The sequence below is a fragment of the Solanum pennellii genome, chromosome 4, assembly GCF_001406875.1.
Source record: "Solanum pennellii chromosome 4, SPENNV200".
NCBI lineage: Eukaryota > Viridiplantae > Streptophyta > Magnoliopsida > Solanales > Solanaceae > Solanum > Solanum pennellii.
In genome coordinates this window covers 63,181,245-63,189,398 of record NC_028640.1, presented here as the reverse complement: position 1 = coordinate 63,189,398, position 8,154 = coordinate 63,181,245, and positions in this window count along the sequence as shown.

The window sequence follows — 8,154 nt, the reverse complement described above, 5'->3', positions numbered from 1 at the left end:
TATATATATATATATATAATCTACTTGCTTGATATATTTTTAGTTAGTCAATAGTTTTCAATTTTATATATTTTATTTCAAGTTTGGACTTGTAAAAAAATTAATATTTTATTTTGTATTAAAATCCGAAGTTACAATTATATTGTTATAGTTTATCAAATTTGAAGTTAACAATTCACTTTGTAAATATTTTTTTATTCAGTTTGCCTCTAGCCTTTAATGTTATTAATTTAACATAATGAACGTTGATATTTCGAAAAAAATATTTTGTACTCATGTGAATTTTACAGTCTTTTCAAAAATTTCTATTCAATTAACATATTTTGAGTTTAGTTTATCACACAGGTAAGTGAAAAAATATTTGGTTCCTTTTTCAAATACCGTATAGTTGTAAAAATTCAAATAAATTGAAAAACCAAAAAAATTTGAAAGAACCGACTAAAATCAAAATCAAAAAAATCGATTTAATATGATTTGATTTTTAAATTTAATAAACTGACATAATTAGTTTAGATTTTTTTTAATGAAAAACTAAAGTGAACCGACCTATGTGTCCTAGTACTGAGTCTCATTGCATTCCAGAGGACACATATTTACTGGTTCAGTCTTTCCTTTATAGGATGTTGTGGGATCTGTCCCAACATCCATCTTAGTATTATAGGGGCTTCATACATAGACAGTTATGTAGTTTGGTTTTGAGTCTTTTTTTTTGTATTGCAGTTGTTTTGCTATGAGATTTAAGTGTCATTTAGGCAAAAATATTTAATTCAAGTTATTTTATGAGAATGTTTTCTTGTATTGAGTTAAGTCTTGCGTTGAGTTAAGTAATACAGGTCAGGGACCTGCTCAAAGCCGACAATGGTCATTGAGTGCCGGTCACATCTAGGGTGTAGGCTCGGAGCGTGACAGTTATGTCAGTGAAATGTTACAAGAATAATAGTTATAAAAGTGGAGTTATGGTTGGTTATCTTCATAATGGAGGAACGTAATAGAGTCTTGATGTAGTGGATATCCACAAATAATATGCCTTGCTAAAAGATTACAAGGAAAAGACCCCGTAGGAAAAAATCCTAATGAAGAAAAAATAGTACACATATCTTTTGATACGTTTTGAATGTTGCCTCGTTAGAAATCTTACCACGAAAATTTAATTGAGATAAAATCATGATTAAGAAAAAGAGTGCAACACGTATTTTTCTCCCATGATAAAAAATTTACTTGATATCTCGAAAACAATGCATTTCAATCTTGTATCACAACTTCTCAAATATTGATATAGGCAATCTTTAGTGAATAACTTTACAAGATTATCACTTAATGGATCTTTGAACGTCTATATCACCATTTTGTTGAAGATCATGTGTGTAAAGGACTTTTGGTGAAATATAGTTAGTGCGATCTCCTTTGATTGTATTCTCTTCGTGTATGGTGGTTGGAATATGTTTTTCAAAGAAAATCACATATTTTCTGAATATGATAGATCATGATTCCAACCAAACACACTCCTGACTTAATTCATAGATCAATATCATTTCTGCATGATTTGAAGAAGTGGTTAGTAATGTGATTCTTTGAATTTCCAAGATATCGTTGTGTTCCCATATGTAATAATAGTCTATTTGCGATTGAGCTTAATGCAGATCAAATAAATATTCTACATCTAAATAATCAAATCATTTCTGATTCGGGGATTGATCATTACAATTTTATTGAAGCTCGTGTTTTTTTTCGAAAGAAAATCACACATCTTCTATGTGTTGAGTCACTTGCTTTGTTAGTTTCTTGTCATAACTTGAATGATAATATGACAATCTTTTCACATAACTTTCGTTATGTGTGTCGAATAATCCTCTAACATTCGCATAACCAGCAATTTATAAGTGTACCAATTGCACTAATACATGACATTTTAAATTATTTTAGAGATCAAAAAGATTCTTTCTCTGTGTTAAGTCTCAAAACCATTGGGTACTCAATGTAATTACTTTAAGACCTTTTAAATCCTTCAAGGATTTTCATATAACCTTCATCGTCTAGTTAGACATAATAATTATTCATATGCATATTCAAGTATTTCATCTATTGTCATACTTAAACAAGTCTCATTACATCCAGCACTGGAGAATATATCTCCATTTAATAATATCAGAATTTTTGCGGAAACCCTTTATGTCTTGAGACACAAATCACATTTTATATCTTACGTTTATACATTCGCACATTGATTTATTTGTACCACACTGATTTGGTCCATGAACTATAAGATCAAAAACATCACTTTTCTAAGTGAAACAAAATATACTTGAATAGCGTCAATCATTTCTCTGTCCACACTACATGACAAATTCAAATTTAAGATCATCCTAATTATTTATAGCACCGACTGCTACTTCATATCAAAGATATCGTCGACGGTCATTTTGATTCGATTTCAATACGACATAACTTATCGAGATCTCTTCATTTTTCAGGTACATGAACCTTTGTCAAGGTTTTATGAAGTGTTATGTCATAGTGCTCTTTCAAAGCACTTGCCTTATTATCATGACCATTTTGATATTTTTTCCTCTCCTTCCTCAAGGATATTTATGTTTAAAATTGATTGGTCTATCATGCTTTTGGCGTATCATAGACTCTGTCCTTCAACGACTATTTGTTGGAGCATTTGCAGCTTAATTAATCAAATATTGGGTCTGGAAATACACATGCCAAATTATTTGCTACATTTTGCAACTGAATTATCTCTTGAACTTCAAGTTCACATTTTTTAATGAGGATCTAAATGATTAACCACACACATAATTTCAGCTTCTAAACATATCTTTTTTTAATGTTAGGAAATCTAGCATTTACACCCAACCTCATTTAGGGCTCTATGTTTGTGCGTGATGAAACAATAAAATCATATGTGCACATATCAAATTTTTAGATGGAATTATTTGGTTCTTGACCATGAACCTATTGTGATGGAAGAACCTTGTTGGCTTAATGAATACATGTTAAATAAATTCATCTCATACCAAATTTTATTTGAGAGATTTGTTCTCATAATCATTGGTCTAGCTATAATTGGTGGCATACAATTTCTGCTAAACAAGTCAACATAATCAACATAATTTTATAGTTTGAAACTGTGCTCTTAATTTAACAATTCGAGCAAACAACCTTACAAAACCAATTGTAAGCTGATACAAATGTTCATGTGACCATACCATAGATGCATCTATTAAAACATAATAGTAAGCGGTCCACATGACAGGTGAACGATCCCATATTTACCTTTTTATATGTTCAGGGAATACAATCACAACTTTAGCTGGTACAATGATTTATTTCATCATGAGAACAAGCAACACATGAGAATTCTAGAATAATCTTTTATTTCATTTCATCATGAGAACAAGCAACACATGAGAATTCTAGAAGAATCTTTTATTTCTTCAACAAATAACCACATGAATTCTCTATTCTTTTGCATCACATTTGAACCCAAATGGTCAAAATCATTAAGCCAACTGATATTTATTCTAGTAAATTTTCTAGTTTACTTTTGCATGTGATTCCATTATCATGCCTATATTTGTATACAACAAATAAGAGAAGGGCAGTTAACCTTTTATGTACATATTAATAGCTCGCTTTGATTGTAATAATCTAAAGATATTTGATATTTTAATAATTTACAGTCTCAATATAATAATTATTTTTAATTCCTCCGAAACTTAAAAAGTTTTTTTTTGAGACTTACTACAACCTCAATATTATGAATTATTTTCATTTCAGGAAGTAACAAATTAGTTCTTCTGAAACTGTTAATTAAGTTTGTGTACTACCACAAATTTCACAATATCATTCGTATGGTGACCATCTCCTTCAAGGAGAATACATGACTTATTTCTTGACAATCAATCACAAATTTGTGTTGTCACACAATAATATTTATTTTGGTCGAGGCTACAAATTTTATAGGAAAGAATATAACATACCACAATATTTGTGATGTTTTCAATGTATATGACCAAATGATCATTTATGTCCAAATATTTCTTTTCAATCTCTCAAACCTCCAGTAGAGGTGATGTGACATTTATTCAACAATACATGAACATGTTCTTATCCATACAAACACAAGTCGTATTTTCTTCAAGAAATGGACCATAACCATTTGTACATGCTCCATAAGTTTTTATTGGAAACTCATTGTCATGCTTTGACATTATCAAATTTATGTGACTCACCTTAACATCACTTTAAGAGGTCAAATGTATCAAATGGGCTATCACTTTGTATTCCTTTATTTTGATGGAGAATGTACAGAACTTTTCAAATTTGGGTTGCACCAACAACAATGTGCCCAATAACTTCTCATTCCACTTTGATGGATAAAAAATACCTTCACATTTGAAGGAGCATCTTAAGAAATAATGTGGCCAATATCCTTTCGTACCACTTTAATGGAGAAATTATCTTCACATTTCAAGAATAATCTTAAAAATCCATAAAATTCTTCCTTTTAGTTACCACATTGATGACCATTAATATTTTACCACACTCATATTCATACATTCAATCATTTGTCATTTTTCAGACATATTATGCATTGCTACCACATTCATATAAGAGAAAGGAGCAAATAAATTGGGTTAATTTCATGACTTTTTCCGTCAAAAATATACAATTTTATGTTAGTCATCTTCATATCATCAGTGTAGTACATTAGGAATTAAACCCAATGTCTTACCCATATAAAAACGTCTTTGGTCATAAGTCAATGAGACTTAAACCCAAGTTCTTGTTATCATAGTGCATCGAGACTTTAACTCTGTGTCTTACCCACTTGGTGCAGTGAAACTTGAGTTAACCATCTTACCCTCCATCAATGTTTTGATAAACCAAATATGTTACCAAGAAAATAATTATCAAAATCATAAACATAATCTGAATTTGACTTAAAAGTACAAGAAAAATGAACGAAATCAATTAATTAGAACAACATGTTAGAATCATTTAAAAGTCCCAAGTTAAAATAAATTAAAACATATTGATAGTCCCTCTCAACATTGTCATCATAATTTACTAACCATTTTAAAATAACCACAAAACAAATTTTGTTAGTACAAATAATATATTGAATATGAAGTACACCATGCAATCGAAAATTACTAGGATAATTCATAAAAGTCACCTACCATTGATTATGGCCAACTCGTACTGATGACGTGTTGTAAAACTTAAAAACGAAAGAACAATATAAAGATGAAGACAAGAAGAATATAAGACTAGAGGAACAATGTAAGATAATTTTCTTTCTTTCAAGTGTTCACCAAACCTTCAAGTGTATACAATATGGACCCTTATGCCTCTATTTATAGTGTAACATAGAGGTATACAAAAGGTTAGTCATAAACATGCAATTAACATGCATATAATGGGCGAGGTTATGAAAGTGAAGGGTTACAAGAATAATGGTTAGGAAGGTGGAGGTTATGGTTATTTTCATAATGAAGGAAAGTATTGTAGTGAACATTCACAATATATTATTTCATAACATATATTTATATGAGAGAGGTTTTCTTCTAAACTTGTGTCGCAAAACATTAGCGGATCTTAGACTATCATTAAGGTGTGTCAATAGTTGTAGTAAAAAACTATAATTATGAGACTAATACGACTAGAGTACACAACTTCAAATAATTTTCTCAAAAACCTTAACCACTAGATAAATTTTTGACCTCTATATGTAATGTAATTTTCCGACATAGGATTGTCGTTTGACACCCTTTGGCTAAGGATGAATCTGCCCCTACCGAAAAGTTAATTAAACGCTTAAAATATAATTATTCACTAACAAAACTTTAGAAATTAACCTAATTGTGAATCAACAAAAAAATGTGCTTTAAAATAATACAAAAAAGTATGATGCAAACTAAAGAATAAAGAAGAAGAGGACAATAGATGGGATGAGAAGAAAAAGAGTGGAACGGGAGTAGAAAAGACGATTCTAATTTATTTTTTACTCTAAGTTCAAATTGACACACCTACTTTTTTTCATTTCTATATTATTGTTTTTTTGTCACTTTAGTTTAAAAGATAACTTTTTTTATACATTTAAATAGTAAAAATATCTAATGGATCATTATAATAATTTAAACTTGTAACTAACTTTTCAAAATAAGTTGAGAAAGAAATTTATCCTTTTCCTATACTCATTCTAAACTTATAATGAGTTGATATCTACAACCACAAACAATTCAAAATGACTAATTCATTTATGATTGATGCAGCATACAAAAAGTCACTATTGATATTTCTGTCAAATAGGATACAGTTTTAATAGGGGATAATGTAATTAGCTTACAATAAATATAATTATGTTTTTATTTACACAAAAATAGCCAAAAGTCACAATAAATTTATAACAACACAATATAGTTTGTTAAAAATCATAGCAAGTATACATACATTATATAATATAACTTAGTTATACATGATCGATATACTAACTATAAATTATGAGATATTCAAAATGTTGAAAGCTTAATTATATATAAAATATACATTAACTATACATTGATAAATTCGATTTTGATCAACTCAAAATCACATCTAAATAGTCCCAAAATTTAGATATAATATCCTCTCAACGTTTCAAATCTTTTAATACATAATTCCCTCAAAATTATTCAAGTTTTTAGTTCATTAAATTTTAAAACAAATAATAACGAAGAAGGTGAATCTGAATGATGAAGATGAAAAAAGACAAAAACATCCAATAATAACGAAATTGAAAGGGAAAAAAATGCAGGGAGTGAAATTGAATTATTTGATTAATTTTAATAATTATGAAAAACGAAGAAGGCGAAGCAGAATGATGAAGAAGAGGAAAAACAAAAACATCCAATAATGATGAAATTGAAAGGAAAAAAACAAAACAGGGCACCATCAATTAAGAAATTGATAGGAAGAAAAGAAAAATATTTTTCTAATGTTTGTTTGGTGATTGAAAAATATTTTTTTAAAAAATATTTTTTATATATTGCTTGAGAGTAGAAAATATTTTTAAGAAAATAATTCTTTTACCCTGTGGTGTAAAATGAAAATTTTGAAATTGAACTATTATTCGATTTCTTTTTAAAAAATTTACGGGGGATGGCTGGGTAGGGGTAGAAATGGCATAAAAATTAAAATTTTCAAATTTGAAATACTTTTTAGAAATAATTATTTTTTTAATTTTTTTGACGAGAGTTGCGGGGTAGGGAATTGGGGGTGTAGGGGTGTGGGGCATAAAAAATGAAATTTTTTTGCAATTGTTTTTTTATTTGGATAACCTCGGTAGGATGACGTAAAAAATGATTTTTTTTTTTAAAAAAATCCATATGAGGTTGCATAAAAATGATTTTTTTTAAAATTTTGGAATATTATTCCAAAATAATTATTTTTGTGGAGTCAGGGGGCAGGGGCGGTAGGGGTTTGGTGAGGTAAAAAAATTTAAAAATTTGAAATATTTTTCACAAATTGTTTTAAACTATTATTTTTTTGTTTTGAGAGGGGTGGGGGTGGGGCTAGTTTGAGGGTAGGGGTAAAGAATATTTGAAATTTAAAAAACATGATTTCTTTTTTACGGGGAGGTTCGGGTAGGGGGTATGAGGTAGGGTTAGAGAAAAAATTTTGAGTGATGAAATAGAGTTTTGAAGGGAAATCATTTTTCTTAAATTCGAGAAAAATGACTTAAACTGAAAAAAAAATTTCAAAACATTTAAGTCAACCCAACATGAAAAAACACACCCTTAAATTAAGACTGGGATGGTATGGACTTGTTGTTTGGTACAAAAATTAATAATGCATTGATTAGTAATTGTGAGATTAGTAATGCAAGGGTTAAAAGTGCAGAAATTAGTAATGAAGAATTTATTTTTACCAAGTTTTTGGTTCGTTGTTTTTCATTGCATCTTGTGTTTGGATTAAAACTTTATGAAATTTTTTTTTCCAATTATACCCTTAAATTTTTATGAAATTGGGTTAAGATAAATAATTGTCGGACAATATTATTCTTTTATGGTCTTCTAACTAGCTATGAAGAACAATATTGTTGTCATGTTTGCCCTCTTTTCACTTAAATTATTTGAGGATAAATAATTGTCATCTTAGTAAATT